Genomic DNA, 12,548 nt, shown 5'->3' on the forward strand with positions numbered 1-12,548 from the left:
GGCAAAAGTCTGGAGATGCCGGGGATTGAACCCGGGGCCTCATACATGCAAAGCATGCGCTCTACCACTGAGCTACATCCCCACTTCTGCAAGGTTTGACTGTATGATTGGAAACCCTGCATTGAACCGACGGCCACATCACCCCATTCGACTCTGCAGTATACAATGTCAGTCAGGAAAATCCTTCAGCCTTGTACCTGGATGATCTTCATGGTCTTATGTACAGATGCCTATATACAGCCTTCTTAGCGCAGTAGGCAGCGCGTCAGTCTCATAATCTGAAGGTCCTGAGTTCGATCCTCAGAGAGGGCATTTATTTCCTTCTTTTGGAATGCAAAATTCTCCGATTTTCTTGAAATGCGCAAACTATGCCTAGTTCAAAGATTTTTCCAAAGCAAATGTCTGACTATTTAAGTGGGGCTCTCACCCCAACTGCATGACAAACTTCTTCTTTCTGCATGATGGCAGGCTAGCCTTCTGGAAAAAAGCCAAGATAAGGAACAGAGGCTCCTGGAGATGCCGGGGATTGAACCCGGGACCTCATACATGCGAAGCATGCGCTCTACCACTGAGCTACATCCCCACTTTTGCACTCGAGCTGTTTGATGGATGCAAGGAATCCCTGAAACCCAGGGACTGCAAAGTCTCGATCATAATCAATGGAAGGTATTGTTTGAATAAAAGTGAAAGATATGGAAATCGAAGCAAAAAATCCTTCGAGCCGGATTTGAACCAGCGACCTAAGGATGTCTGACTTTATGCTACAGTCCTCCGCTCTACCAACTGAGCTATCGAAGGAGTGGCTGAAGTATCTTTCAGCGCTGTAATTATCTCTCGCTCAAGAAAGGTTGTGGGGGTGGGGATCAGGAGCAGATCGATGAAAATCATGAACATTACCTGCAGCTCCCTCTCAAAGTCACCAGTTCTTAGAGCACACTGTAAGGTACGTCTTATCACCCCAAAGGAGGATTTCAGACCAAAGTTCATGTTCTGTCTTGGCTTGGGGATAAGCAGGGGTGCTCCAAATTTCAATTTTACAGAAAGGAAAGGAACTTTGATACAAAGACCTTGGGCAGCATTGGTGGCAAATGGATGGCTGCGCGGAACCATGAAAGAAATGACAGAAAGTTATGGGAGTCATTACTACGCACCCAGCATCAAGAACGTGCATTTTGGATGCATTTTCAAAAGGAAAGAGAACGGAAAAATCTGTAGATTGAAGGTGATTGAGATAAACAAAATATTCCGTTTTTCTAAAAGCTACTGTAAAGAGTCTCTGGTTTAGAAGAAGAACCCTTACCAATGATCAAGAGAGATGCGACAGATTTCTATCATCAAAGCATTATGGTTGTCAAGATGAATCATCACTTTGATGTCTTCAACAAGTAGGATTCTTTTGATCTATAATCATCAAAAATGAGATAGCCCCATTTCATGGGATTTTTCAAGGCAAACGTCTGACAGATTAAGCGGGGTCCTCATCCCGGTTGGAGGACATATCTCTTCCTTCATCATGATGCCAGCCTAGCTTTCGGCCCAAAATCCAAGGTAAGCATGGCAAAAGTCTGGAGATGCCGGGGATTGAACCCGGGGCCTCATACATGCAAAGCATGCGCTCTACCACTGAGCTACATCCCCACTTCTGCAAGGTTTGACTGTATGATTGGAAACCCTGCATTGAACCGACGGCCACATCACCCCATTCGACTCTGCAGTATACAATGTCAGTCAGGAAAATCCTTCAGCCTTGTACCTGGATGATCTTCATGGTCTTATGTACAGATGCCTATATACAGTCTTCTTAGCGCAGTAGGCAGCGCGTCAGTCTCATAATCTGAAGGTCCTGAGTTCGATCCTCAGAGAGGGCATTTATTTCCTTCTTTTGGAATGCAAAATTCTCCGATTTTCTTGAAATGCGCAAACTATGCCTAGTTCAAAGATTTTTCCAAAGCAAATGTCTGACTATTTAAGTGGGGCTCTCACCCCAACTGCATGACAAACTTCTTCTTTCTGCATGATGGCAGGCTAGCCTTCTGGAAAAAAGCCAAGATAAGGAACAGAGGCTCCTGGAGATGCCGGGGATTGAACCCGGGACCTCATACATGCGAAGCATGCGCTCTACCACTGAGCTACATCCCCACTTTTGCCCTCGAGCTGTTTGATGGATGCAAGGAATCCCTGAAACCCAGGGACTGCAAAGTCTCGATCATAATCAATGGAAGGTATTGTTTGAATAAAAGTGAAATATATGGAAATCGAAGCAAAAAATCCTTCGAGCCGGATTTGAACCAGCGACCTAAGGATGTCTGACTTTATGCTACAGTCCTCCGCTCTACCAACTGAGCTATCGAAGGAGTGGCTGAAGTATCTTTCAGCGCTGTAATTATCTCTCGCTCAAGAAAGGTTGTGGGGGTGGGGATCAGGAGCAGATCGATGAAAATCATGAACATTACCTGCAGCTCCCTCTCAAAGTCACCAGTTCTTAGAGCACACTGTAAGGTACATCTTATCACCCCAAAGGAGGATTTCAGACCAAAGTTCATGTTCTGTCTTGGCTTGGGGATAAGCAGGGGTGCTCCAAATTTCAATTTTACAGAAAGGAAAGGAACTTTGATACAAAGACCTTGGGCAGCATTGGTGGCAAATGGATGGCTGCGCGGAACCATGAAAGAAATGACAGAAAGTTATGGGAGTCATTACTACGCACCCAGCATCAAGAACGTGCATTTTGGATGCATTTTCAAAAGGAAAGAGAACGGAAAAATCTGTAGATTGAAGGTGATTGAGATAAACAAAATATTCCGTTTTTCTAAAAGCTACTGTAAAGAGTCTCTGGTTTAGAAGAAGAACCCTTACCAATGATCAAGAGAGATGCGACAGATTTCTATCATCAAAGCATTATGGTTGTCAAGATGAATCATCACTTTGATGTCTTCAACAAGTAGGATTCTTTTGATCTATAATCATCAAAAATGAGATAGCCCCATTTCATGGGATTTTTCAAGGCAAACGTCTGACAGATTAAGCGGGGTCCTCATCCCGGTTGGAGGACATATCTCTTCCTTCATCATGATGCCAGCCTAGCTTTCGGCCCAAAATCCAAGGTAAGCATGGCAAAAGTCTGGAGATGCCGGGGATTGAACCCGGGGCCTCATACATGCAAAGCATGCGCTCTACCACTGAGCTACATCCCCACTTCTGCAAGGTTTGACTGTATGATTGGAAACCCTGCATTGAACCGACGGCCACATCACCCCATTCGACTCTGCAGTATACAATGTCAGTCAGGAAAATCCTTCAGCCTTGTACCTGGATGATCTTCATGGTCTTATGTACAGATGCCTATATACAGCCTTCTTAGCGCAGTAGGCAGCGCGTCAGTCTCATAATCTGAAGGTCCTGAGTTCGATCCTCAGAGAGGGCATTTATTTCCTTCTTTTGGAATGCAAAATTCTCCGATTTTCTTGAAATGCGCAAACTATGCCTAGTTCAAAGATTTTTCCAAAGCAAATGTCTGACTATTTAAGTGGGGCTCTCACCCCAACTGCATGACAAACTTCTTCTTTCTGCATGATGGCAGGCTAGCCTTCTGGAAAAAAGCCAAGATAAGGAACAGAGGCTCCTGGAGATGCCGGGGATTGAACCCGGGACCTCATACATGCGAAGCATGCGCTCTACCACTGAGCTACATCCCCACTTTTGCACTCGAGCTGTTTGATGGATGCAAGGAATCCCTGAAACCCAGGGACTGCAAAGTCTCGATCATAATCAATGGAAGGTATTGTTTGAATAAAAGTGAAAGATATGGAAATCGAAGCAAAAAATCCTTCAAGCCGGATTTGAACCAGCGACCTAAGGATGTCTGACTTTATGCTACAGTCCTCCGCTCTACCAACTGAGCTATCGAAGGAGTGGCTGAAGTATCTTTCAGCGCTGTAATTATCTCTCGCTCAAGAAAGGTTATGGGGGTGGGGATCAGGAGCAGATCGATGAAAATCATGAACATTACCTGCAGCTCCCTCTCAAAGTCACCAGTTCTTAGAGCACACTGTAAGGTACGTCTTATCACCCCAAAGGAGGATTTCAGACCAAAGTTCATGTTCTGTCTTGGCTTGGGGATAAGCAGGGGTGCTCCAAATTTCAATTTTACAGAAAGGAAAGGAACTTTGATACAAAGACCTTGGGCAGCATTGGTGGCAAATGGATGGCTGCGCGGAACCATGAAAGAAATGACAGAAAGTTATGGGAGTCATTACTACGCACCCAGCATCAAGAACGTGCATTTTGGATGCATTTTCAAAAGGAAAGAGAACGGAAAAATCTGTAGATTGAAGGTGATTGAGATAAACAAAATATTCCGTTTTTCTAAAAGCTACTGTAAAGAGTCTCTGGTTTAGAAGAAGAACCCTTACCAATGATCAAGAGAGATGCGACAGATTTCTATCATCAAAGCATTATGGTTGTCAAGATGAATCATCACTTTGATGTCTTCAACAAGTAGGATTCTTTTGATCTATAATCATCAAAAATGAGATAGCCCCATTTCATGGGATTTTTCAAGGCAAACGTCTGACAGATTAAGCGGGGTCCTCATCCCGGTTGGAGGACATATCTCTTCCTTCATCATGATGCCAGCCTAGCTTTCGGCCCAAAATCCAAGGTAAGCATGGCAAAAGTTTGGAGATGCCGGGGATTGAACCCGGGGCCTCATACATGCAAAGCATGCGCTCTACCACTGAGCTACATCCCCACTTCTGCAAGGTTTGACTGTATGATTGGAAACCCTGCATTGAACCGACGGCCACATCACCCCATTCGACTCTGCAGTATACAATGTCAGTCAGGAAAATCCTTCAGCCTTGTACCTGGATGATCTTCATGGTCTTATGTACAGATGCCTATATACAGCCTTCTTAGCGCAGTAGGCAGCGCGTCAGTCTCATAATCTGAAGGTCCTGAGTTCGATCCTCAGAGAGGGCATTTATTTCCTTCTTTTGGAATGCAAAATTCTCCGATTTTCTTGAAATGCGCCAACTATGCCTAGTTCAAAGATTTTTCCAAAGCAAATGTCTGACTATTTAAGTGGGGCTCTCACCCCAACTGCATGACAAACTTCTTCTTTCTGCATGATGGCAGGCTAGCCTTCTGGAAAAAAGCCAAGATAAGGAACAGAGGCTCCTGGAGATGCCGGGGATTGAACCCGGGACCTCATACATGCGAAGCATGCGCTCTACCACTGAGCTACATCCCCACTTTTGCACTCGAGCTGTTTGATGGATGCAAGGAATCCCTGAAACCCAGGGACTGCAAAGTCTCGATCATAATCAATGGAAGGTATTGTTTGAATAAAAGTGAAAGATATGGAAATCGAAGCAAAAAATCCTTCGAGCCGGATTTGAACCAGCGACCTAAGGATGTCTGACTTTATGCTACAGTCCTCCGCTCTACCAACTGAGCTATCGAAGGAGTGGCTGAAGTATCTTTCAGCGCTGTAATTATCTCTCGCTCAAGAAAGGTTGTGGGGGTGGGGATCAGGAGCAGATCGATGAAAATCATGAACATTACCTGCAGCTCCCTCTCAAAGTCACCAGTTCTTAGAGCACACTGTAAGGTACGTCTTATCACCCCAAAGGAGGATTTCAGACCAAAGTTCATGTTCTGTCTTGGCTTGGGGATAAGCAGGGGTGCTCCAAATTTCAATTTTACAGAAAGGAAAGGAACTTTGATACAAAGACCTTGGGCAGCATTGGTGGCAAATGGATGGCTGCGCGGAACCATGAAAGAAATGACAGAAAGTTATGGGAGTCATTACTACGCACCCAGCATCAAGAACGTGCATTTTGGATGCATTTTCAAAAGGAAAGAGAACGGAAAAATCTGTAGATTGAAGGTGATTGAGATAAACAAAATATTCCGTTTTTCTAAAAGCTACTGTAAAGAGTCTCTGGTTTAGAAGAAGAACCCTTACCAATGATCAAGAGAGATGCGACAGATTTCTATCATCAAAGCATTATGGTTGTCAAGATGAATCATCACTTTGATGTCTTCAACAAGTAGGATTCTTTTGATCTATAATCATCAAAAATGAGATAGCCCCATTTCATGGGATTTTTCAAGGCAAACGTCTGACAGATTAAGCGGGGTCCTCATCCCGGTTGGAGGACATATCTCTTCCTTCATCATGATGCCAGCCTAGCTTTCGGCCCAAAATCCAAGGTAAGCATGGCAAAAGTCTGGAGATGCCGGGGATTGAACCCGGGGCCTCATACATGCAAAGCATGCGCTCTACCACTGAGCTACATCCCCACTTCTGCAAGGTTTGACTGTATGATTGGAAACCCTGCATTGAACCGACGGCCACATCACCCCATTCGACTCTGCAGTATACAATGTCAGTCAGGAAAATCCTTCAGCCTTGTACCTGGATGATCTTCATGGTCTTATGTACAGATGCCTATATACAGTCTTCTTAGCGCAGTAGGCAGCGCGTCAGTCTCATAATCTGAAGGTCCTGAGTTCGATCCTCAGAGAGGGCATTTATTTCCTTCTTTTGGAATGCAAAATTCTCCGATTTTCTTGAAATGCGCAAACTATGCCTAGTTCAAAGATTTTTCCAAAGCAAATGTCTGACTATTTAAGTGGGGCTCTCACCCCAACTGCATGACAAACTTCTTCTTTCTGCATGATGGCAGGCTAGCCTTCTGGAAAAAAGCCAAGATAAGGAACAGAGGCTCCTGGAGATGCCGGGGATTGAACCCGGGACCTCATACATGCGAAGCATGCGCTCTACCACTGAGCTACATCCCCACTTTTGCCCTCGAGCTGTTTGATGGATGCAAGGAATCCCTGAAACCCAGGGACTGCAAAGTCTCGATCATAATCAATGGAAGGTATTGTTTGAATAAAAGTGAAATATATGGAAATCGAAGCAAAAAATCCTTCGAGCTGAATTTGAACCAGCGACCTAAGGATGTCTGACTTTATGCTACAGTCCTCCGCTCTACCAACTGAGCTATCGAAGGAGTGGCTGAAGTATCTTTCAGCGCTGTAATTATCTCTCGCTCAAGAAAGGTTGTGGGGGTGGGGATCAGGAGCAGATCGATGAAAATCATGAACATTACCTGCAGCTCCCTCTCAAAGTCACCAGTTCTTAGAGCACACTGTAAGGTACATCTTATCACCCCAAAGGAGGATTTCAGACCAAAGTTCATGTTCTGTCTTGGCTTGGGGATAAGCAGGGGTGCTCCAAATTTCAATTTTACAGAAAGGAAAGGAACTTTGATACAAAGACCTTGGGCAGCATTGGTGGCAAATGGATGGCTGCGCGGAACCATGAAAGAAATGACAGAAAGTTATGGGAGTCATTACTACGCACCCAGCATCAAGAACGTGCATTTTGGATGCATTTTCAAAAGGAAAGAGAACGGAAAAATCTGTAGATTGAAGGTGATTGAGATAAACAAAATATTCCGTTTTTCTAAAAGCTACTGTAAAGAGTCTCTGGTTTAGAAGAAGAACCCTTACCAATGATCAAGAGAGATGCGACAGATTTCTATCATCAAAGCATTATGGTTGTCAAGATGAATCATCACTTTGATGTCTTCAACAAGTAGGATTCTTTTGATCTATAATCATCAAAAATGAGATAGCCCCATTTCATGGGATTTTTCAAGGCAAACGTCTGACAGATTAAGCGGGGTCCTCATCCCGGTTGGAGGACATATCTCTTCCTTCATCATGATGCCAGCCTAGCTTTCGGCCCAAAATCCAAGGTAAGCATGGCAAAAGTCTGGAGATGCCGGGGATTGAACCCGGGGCCTCATACATGCAAAGCATGCGCTCTACCACTGAGCTACATCCCCACTTCTGCAAGGTTTGACTGTATGATTGGAAACCCTGCATTGAACCGACGGCCACATCACCCCATTCGACTCTGCAGTATACAATGTCAGTCAGGAAAATCCTTCAGCCTTGTACCTGGATGATCTTCATGGTCTTATGTACAGATGCCTATATACAGCCTTCTTAGCGCAGTAGGCAGCGCGTCAGTCTCATAATCTGAAGGTCCTGAGTTCGATCCTCAGAGAGGGCATTTATTTCCTTCTTTTGGAATGCAAAATTCTCCGATTTTCTTGAAATGCGCAAACTATGCCTAGTTCAAAGATTTTTCCAAAGCAAATGTCTGACTATTTAAGTGGGGCTCTCACCCCAACTGCATGACAAACTTCTTCTTTCTGCATGATGGCAGGCTAGCCTTCTGGAAAAAAGCCAAGATAAGGAACAGAGGCTCCTGGAGATGCCGGGGATTGAACCCGGGACCTCATACATGCGAAGCATGCGCTCTACCACTGAGCTACATCCCCACTTTTGCACTCGAGCTGTTTGATGGATGCAAGGAATCCCTGAAACCCAGGGACTGCAAAGTCTCGATCATAATCAATGGAAGGTATTGTTTGAATAAAAGTGAAAGATATGGAAATCGAAGCAAAAAATCCTTCAAGCCGGATTTGAACCAGCGACCTAAGGATGTCTGACTTTATGCTACAGTCCTCCGCTCTACCAACTGAGCTATCGAAGGAGTGGCTGAAGTATCTTTCAGCGCTGTAATTATCTCTCGCTCAAGAAAGGTTATGGGGGTGGGGATCAGGAGCAGATCGATGAAAATCATGAACATTACCTGCAGCTCCCTCTCAAAGTCACCAGTTCTTAGAGCACACTGTAAGGTACGTCTTATCACCCCAAAGGAGGATTTCAGACCAAAGTTCATGTTCTGTCTTGGCTTGGGGATAAGCAGGGGTGCTCCAAATTTCAATTTTACAGAAAGGAAAGGAACTTTGATACAAAGACCTTGGGCAGCATTGGTGGCAAATGGATGGCTGCGCGGAACCATGAAAGAAATGACAGAAAGTTATGGGAGTCATTACTACGCACCCAGCATCAAGAACGTGCATTTTGGATGCATTTTCAAAAGGAAAGAGAACGGAAAAATCTGTAGATTGAAGGTGATTGAGATAAACAAAATATTCCGTTTTTCTAAAAGCTACTGTAAAGAGTCTCTGGTTTAGAAGAAGAACCCTTACCAATGATCAAGAGAGATGCGACAGATTTCTATCATCAAAGCATTATGGTTGTCAAGATGAATCATCACTTTGATGTCTTCAACAAGTAGGATTCTTTTGATCTATAATCATCAAAAATGAGATAGCCCCATTTCATGGGATTTTTCAAGGCAAACGTCTGACAGATTAAGCGGGGTCCTCATCCCGGTTGGAGGACATATCTCTTCCTTCATCATGATGCCAGCCTAGCTTTCGGCCCAAAATCCAAGGTAAGCATGGCAAAAGTCTGGAGATGCCGGGGATTGAACCCGGGGCCTCATACATGCAAAGCATGCGCTCTACCACTGAGCTACATCCCCACTTCTGCAAGGTTTGACTGTATGATTGGAAACCCTGCATTGAACCGACGGCCACATCACCCCATTCGACTCTGCAGTATACAATGTCAGTCAGGAAAATCCTTCAGCCTTGTACCTGGATGATCTTCATGGTCTTATGTACAGATGCCTATATACAGCCTTCTTAGCGCAGTAGGCAGCGCGTCAGTCTCATAATCTGAAGGTCCTGAGTTCGATCCTCAGAGAGGGCATTTATTTCCTTCTTTTGGAATGCAAAATTCTCCGATTTTCTTGAAATGCGCCAACTATGCCTAGTTCAAAGATTTTTCCAAAGCAAATGTCTGACTATTTAAGTGGGGCTCTCACCCCAACTGCATGACAAACTTCTTCTTTCTGCATGATGGCAGGCTAGCCTTCTGGAAAAAAGCCAAGATAAGGAACAGAGGCTCCTGGAGATGCCGGGGATTGAACCCGGGACCTCATACATGCGAAGCATGCGCTCTACCACTGAGCTACATCCCCACTTTTGCACTCGAGCTGTTTGATGGATGCAAGGAATCCCTGAAACCCAGGGACTGCAAAGTCTCGATCATAATCAATGGAAGGTATTGTTTGAATAAAAGTGAAAGATATGGAAATCGAAGCAAAAAATCCTTCGAGCCGGATTTGAACCAGCGACCTAAGGATGTCTGACTTTATGCTACAGTCCTCCGCTCTACCAACTGAGCTATCGAAGGAGTGGCTGAAGTATCTTTCAGCGCTGTAATTATCTCTCGCTCAAGAAAGGTTGTGGGGGTGGGGATCAGGAGCAGATCGATGAAAATCATGAACATTACCTGCAGCTCCCTCTCAAAGTCACCAGTTCTTAGAGCACACTGTAAGGTACGTCTTATCACCCCAAAGGAGGATTTCAGACCAAAGTTCATGTTCTGTCTTGGCTTGGGGATAAGCAGGGGTGCTCCAAATTTCAATTTTACAGAAAGGAAAGGAACTTTGATACAAAGACCTTGGGCAGCATTGGTGGCAAATGGATGGCTGCGCGGAACCATGAAAGAAATGACAGAAAGTTATGGGAGTCATTACTACGCACCCAGCATCAAGAACGTGCATTTTGGATGCATTTTCAAAAGGAAAGAGAACGGAAAAATCTGTAGATTGAAGGTGATTGAGATAAACAAAATATTCCGTTTTTCTAAAAGCTACTGTAAAGAGTCTCTGGTTTAGAAGAAGAACCCTTACCAATGATCAAGAGAGATGCGACAGATTTCTATCATCAAAGCATTATGGTTGTCAAGATGAATCATCACTTTGATGTCTTCAACAAGTAGGATTCTTTTGATCTATAATCATCAAAAATGAGATAGCCCCATTTCATGGGATTTTTCAAGGCAAACGTCTGACAGATTAAGCGGGGTCCTCATCCCGGTTGGAGGACATATCTCTTCCTTCATCATGATGCCAGCCTAGCTTTCGGCCCAAAATCCAAGGTAAGCATGGCAAAAGTCTGGAGATGCCGGGGATTGAACCCGGGGCCTCATACATGCAAAGCATGCGCTCTACCACTGAGCTACATCCCCACTTCTGCAAGGTTTGACTGTATGATTGGAAACCCTGCATTGAACCGACGGCCACATCACCCCATTCGACTCTGCAGTATACAATGTCAGTCAGGAAAATCCTTCAGCCTTGTACCTGGATGATCTTCATGGTCTTATGTACAGATGCCTATATACAGCCTTCTTAGCGCAGTAGGCAGCGCGTCAGTCTCATAATCTGAAGGTCCTGAGTTCGATCCTCAGAGAGGGCATTTATTTCCTTCTTTTGGAATGCAAAATTCTCCGATTTTCTTGAAATGCGCCAACTATGCCTAGTTCAAAGATTTTTCCAAAGCAAATGTCTGACTATTTAAGTGGGGCTCTCACCCCAACTGCATGACAAACTTCTTCTTTCTGCATGATGGCAGGCTAGCCTTCTGGAAAAAAGCCAAGATAAGGAACAGAGGCTCCTGGAGATGCCGGGGATTGAACCCGGGACCTCATACATGCGAAGCATGCGCTCTACCACTGAGCTACATCCCCACTTTTGCACTCGAGCTGTTTGATGGATGCAAGGAATCCCTGAAACCCAGGGACTGCAAAGTCTCGATCATAATCAATGGAAGGTATTGTTTGAATAAAAGTGAAAGATATGGAAATCGAAGCAAAAAATCCTTCGAGCCGGATTTGAACCAGCGACCTAAGGATGTCTGACTTTATGCTACAGTCCTCCGCTCTACCAACTGAGCTATCGAAGGAGTGGCTGAAGTATCTTTCAGCGCTGTAATTATCTCTCGCTCAAGAAAGGTTGTGGGGGTGGGGATCAGGAGCAGATCGATGAAAATCATGAACATTACCTGCAGCTCCCTCTCAAAGTCACCAGTTCTTAGAGCACACTGTAAGGTACGTCTTATCACCCCAAAGGAGGATTTCAGACCAAAGTTCATGTTCTGTCTTGGCTTGGGGATAAGCAGGGGTGCTCCAAATTTCAATTTTACAGAAAGGAAAGGAACTTTGATACAAAGACCTTGGGCAGCATTGGTGGCAAATGGATGGCTGCGCGGAACCATGAAAGAAATGACAGAAAGTTATGGGAGTCATTACTACGCACCCAGCATCAAGAACGTGCATTTTGGATGCATTTTCAAAAGGAAAGAGAACGGAAAAATCTGTAGATTGAAGGTGATTGAGATAAACAAAATATTCCGTTTTTCTAAAAGCTACTGTAAAGAGTCTCTGGTTTAGAAGAAGAACCCTTACCAATGATCAAGAGAGATGCGACAGATTTCTATCATCAAAGCATTATGGTTGTCAAGATGAATCATCACTTTGATGTCTTCAACAAGTAGGATTCTTTTGATCTATAATCATCAAAAATGAGATAGCCCCATTTCATGGGATTTTTCAAGGCAAACGTCTGACAGATTAAGCGGGGTCCTCATCCCGGTTGGAGGACATATCTCTTCCTTCATCATGATGCCAGCCTAGCTTTCGGCCCAAAATCCAAGGTAAGCATGGCAAAAGTCTGGAGATGCCGGGGATTGAACCCGGGGCCTCATACATGCAAAGCATGCGCTCTACCACTGAGCTACATCCCCACTTCTGCAAGGTTTGAC

General features: G+C 44.6%; 28 non-coding genes across 28 annotated transcripts; 6 read left to right on the plus strand and 22 right to left on the minus strand.

The window, feature by feature from the left end:
* Window positions 1-10: 10 nt before the first annotated feature.
* On the minus strand, window positions 11-82 carry TRNAA-UGC (transfer RNA alanine (anticodon UGC)). Its single transcript has one exon. It is a non-coding gene; the product is annotated as a tRNA-Ala (tRNA).
* Window positions 83-239: 157 nt separating this feature from the next.
* TRNAM-CAU (transfer RNA methionine (anticodon CAU)) lies at window positions 240-312 on the plus strand. The gene has a single exon. It is a non-coding gene; the product is annotated as a tRNA-Met (tRNA).
* Window positions 313-511: 199 nt separating this feature from the next.
* On the minus strand, window positions 512-583 carry TRNAA-CGC (transfer RNA alanine (anticodon CGC)). Its single transcript has one exon. It is a non-coding gene; the product is annotated as a tRNA-Ala (tRNA).
* A 129-nt stretch (window positions 584-712) lies between these two features.
* On the minus strand, window positions 713-798 carry TRNAY-GUA (transfer RNA tyrosine (anticodon GUA)). Its single transcript is given in 2 exon segments — window positions 713-748; window positions 762-798. It is a non-coding gene; the product is annotated as a tRNA-Tyr (tRNA).
* Window positions 799-1,566: 768 nt separating this feature from the next.
* Window positions 1,567-1,638, minus strand: TRNAA-UGC (transfer RNA alanine (anticodon UGC)). Its single transcript has one exon. It is a non-coding gene; the product is annotated as a tRNA-Ala (tRNA).
* Window positions 1,639-2,067: 429 nt separating this feature from the next.
* Window positions 2,068-2,139, minus strand: TRNAA-CGC (transfer RNA alanine (anticodon CGC)). The gene has a single exon. It is a non-coding gene; the product is annotated as a tRNA-Ala (tRNA).
* Window positions 2,140-2,268: 129 nt separating this feature from the next.
* On the minus strand, window positions 2,269-2,354 carry TRNAY-GUA (transfer RNA tyrosine (anticodon GUA)). The gene is given in 2 exon segments: window positions 2,269-2,304; window positions 2,318-2,354. It is a non-coding gene; the product is annotated as a tRNA-Tyr (tRNA).
* A 768-nt stretch (window positions 2,355-3,122) lies between these two features.
* TRNAA-UGC (transfer RNA alanine (anticodon UGC)) lies at window positions 3,123-3,194 on the minus strand. Its single transcript has one exon. It is a non-coding gene; the product is annotated as a tRNA-Ala (tRNA).
* Window positions 3,195-3,351: 157 nt separating this feature from the next.
* Window positions 3,352-3,424, plus strand: TRNAM-CAU (transfer RNA methionine (anticodon CAU)). The gene has a single exon. It is a non-coding gene; the product is annotated as a tRNA-Met (tRNA).
* A 199-nt stretch (window positions 3,425-3,623) lies between these two features.
* Window positions 3,624-3,695, minus strand: TRNAA-CGC (transfer RNA alanine (anticodon CGC)). The gene has a single exon. It is a non-coding gene; the product is annotated as a tRNA-Ala (tRNA).
* A 983-nt stretch (window positions 3,696-4,678) lies between these two features.
* On the minus strand, window positions 4,679-4,750 carry TRNAA-UGC (transfer RNA alanine (anticodon UGC)). The gene has a single exon. It is a non-coding gene; the product is annotated as a tRNA-Ala (tRNA).
* A 157-nt stretch (window positions 4,751-4,907) lies between these two features.
* Window positions 4,908-4,980, plus strand: TRNAM-CAU (transfer RNA methionine (anticodon CAU)). Its single transcript has one exon. It is a non-coding gene; the product is annotated as a tRNA-Met (tRNA).
* Window positions 4,981-5,179: 199 nt separating this feature from the next.
* Window positions 5,180-5,251, minus strand: TRNAA-CGC (transfer RNA alanine (anticodon CGC)). The gene has a single exon. It is a non-coding gene; the product is annotated as a tRNA-Ala (tRNA).
* A 129-nt stretch (window positions 5,252-5,380) lies between these two features.
* On the minus strand, window positions 5,381-5,466 carry TRNAY-GUA (transfer RNA tyrosine (anticodon GUA)). The gene is given in 2 exon segments: window positions 5,381-5,416; window positions 5,430-5,466. It is a non-coding gene; the product is annotated as a tRNA-Tyr (tRNA).
* A 768-nt stretch (window positions 5,467-6,234) lies between these two features.
* TRNAA-UGC (transfer RNA alanine (anticodon UGC)) lies at window positions 6,235-6,306 on the minus strand. The gene has a single exon. It is a non-coding gene; the product is annotated as a tRNA-Ala (tRNA).
* Window positions 6,307-6,735: 429 nt separating this feature from the next.
* Window positions 6,736-6,807, minus strand: TRNAA-CGC (transfer RNA alanine (anticodon CGC)). Its single transcript has one exon. It is a non-coding gene; the product is annotated as a tRNA-Ala (tRNA).
* A 983-nt stretch (window positions 6,808-7,790) lies between these two features.
* On the minus strand, window positions 7,791-7,862 carry TRNAA-UGC (transfer RNA alanine (anticodon UGC)). The gene has a single exon. It is a non-coding gene; the product is annotated as a tRNA-Ala (tRNA).
* A 157-nt stretch (window positions 7,863-8,019) lies between these two features.
* TRNAM-CAU (transfer RNA methionine (anticodon CAU)) lies at window positions 8,020-8,092 on the plus strand. The gene has a single exon. It is a non-coding gene; the product is annotated as a tRNA-Met (tRNA).
* A 199-nt stretch (window positions 8,093-8,291) lies between these two features.
* TRNAA-CGC (transfer RNA alanine (anticodon CGC)) lies at window positions 8,292-8,363 on the minus strand. The gene has a single exon. It is a non-coding gene; the product is annotated as a tRNA-Ala (tRNA).
* A 983-nt stretch (window positions 8,364-9,346) lies between these two features.
* On the minus strand, window positions 9,347-9,418 carry TRNAA-UGC (transfer RNA alanine (anticodon UGC)). Its single transcript has one exon. It is a non-coding gene; the product is annotated as a tRNA-Ala (tRNA).
* A 157-nt stretch (window positions 9,419-9,575) lies between these two features.
* TRNAM-CAU (transfer RNA methionine (anticodon CAU)) lies at window positions 9,576-9,648 on the plus strand. The gene has a single exon. It is a non-coding gene; the product is annotated as a tRNA-Met (tRNA).
* A 199-nt stretch (window positions 9,649-9,847) lies between these two features.
* Window positions 9,848-9,919, minus strand: TRNAA-CGC (transfer RNA alanine (anticodon CGC)). The gene has a single exon. It is a non-coding gene; the product is annotated as a tRNA-Ala (tRNA).
* A 129-nt stretch (window positions 9,920-10,048) lies between these two features.
* On the minus strand, window positions 10,049-10,134 carry TRNAY-GUA (transfer RNA tyrosine (anticodon GUA)). Its single transcript is given in 2 exon segments — window positions 10,049-10,084; window positions 10,098-10,134. It is a non-coding gene; the product is annotated as a tRNA-Tyr (tRNA).
* Window positions 10,135-10,902: 768 nt separating this feature from the next.
* TRNAA-UGC (transfer RNA alanine (anticodon UGC)) lies at window positions 10,903-10,974 on the minus strand. The gene has a single exon. It is a non-coding gene; the product is annotated as a tRNA-Ala (tRNA).
* A 157-nt stretch (window positions 10,975-11,131) lies between these two features.
* TRNAM-CAU (transfer RNA methionine (anticodon CAU)) lies at window positions 11,132-11,204 on the plus strand. The gene has a single exon. It is a non-coding gene; the product is annotated as a tRNA-Met (tRNA).
* Window positions 11,205-11,403: 199 nt separating this feature from the next.
* TRNAA-CGC (transfer RNA alanine (anticodon CGC)) lies at window positions 11,404-11,475 on the minus strand. The gene has a single exon. It is a non-coding gene; the product is annotated as a tRNA-Ala (tRNA).
* Window positions 11,476-11,604: 129 nt separating this feature from the next.
* TRNAY-GUA (transfer RNA tyrosine (anticodon GUA)) lies at window positions 11,605-11,690 on the minus strand. Its single transcript is given in 2 exon segments — window positions 11,605-11,640; window positions 11,654-11,690. It is a non-coding gene; the product is annotated as a tRNA-Tyr (tRNA).
* A 768-nt stretch (window positions 11,691-12,458) lies between these two features.
* TRNAA-UGC (transfer RNA alanine (anticodon UGC)) lies at window positions 12,459-12,530 on the minus strand. The gene has a single exon. It is a non-coding gene; the product is annotated as a tRNA-Ala (tRNA).
* Between the last annotated feature and the right edge of the window lie 18 nt (window positions 12,531-12,548).

Source organism: Triturus cristatus, chromosome 4_1 (genome assembly GCF_964204655.1).
Source record: "Triturus cristatus chromosome 4_1, aTriCri1.1, whole genome shotgun sequence".
In the NCBI taxonomy this organism is placed as follows: domain Eukaryota; kingdom Metazoa; phylum Chordata; class Amphibia; order Caudata; family Salamandridae; genus Triturus; species Triturus cristatus.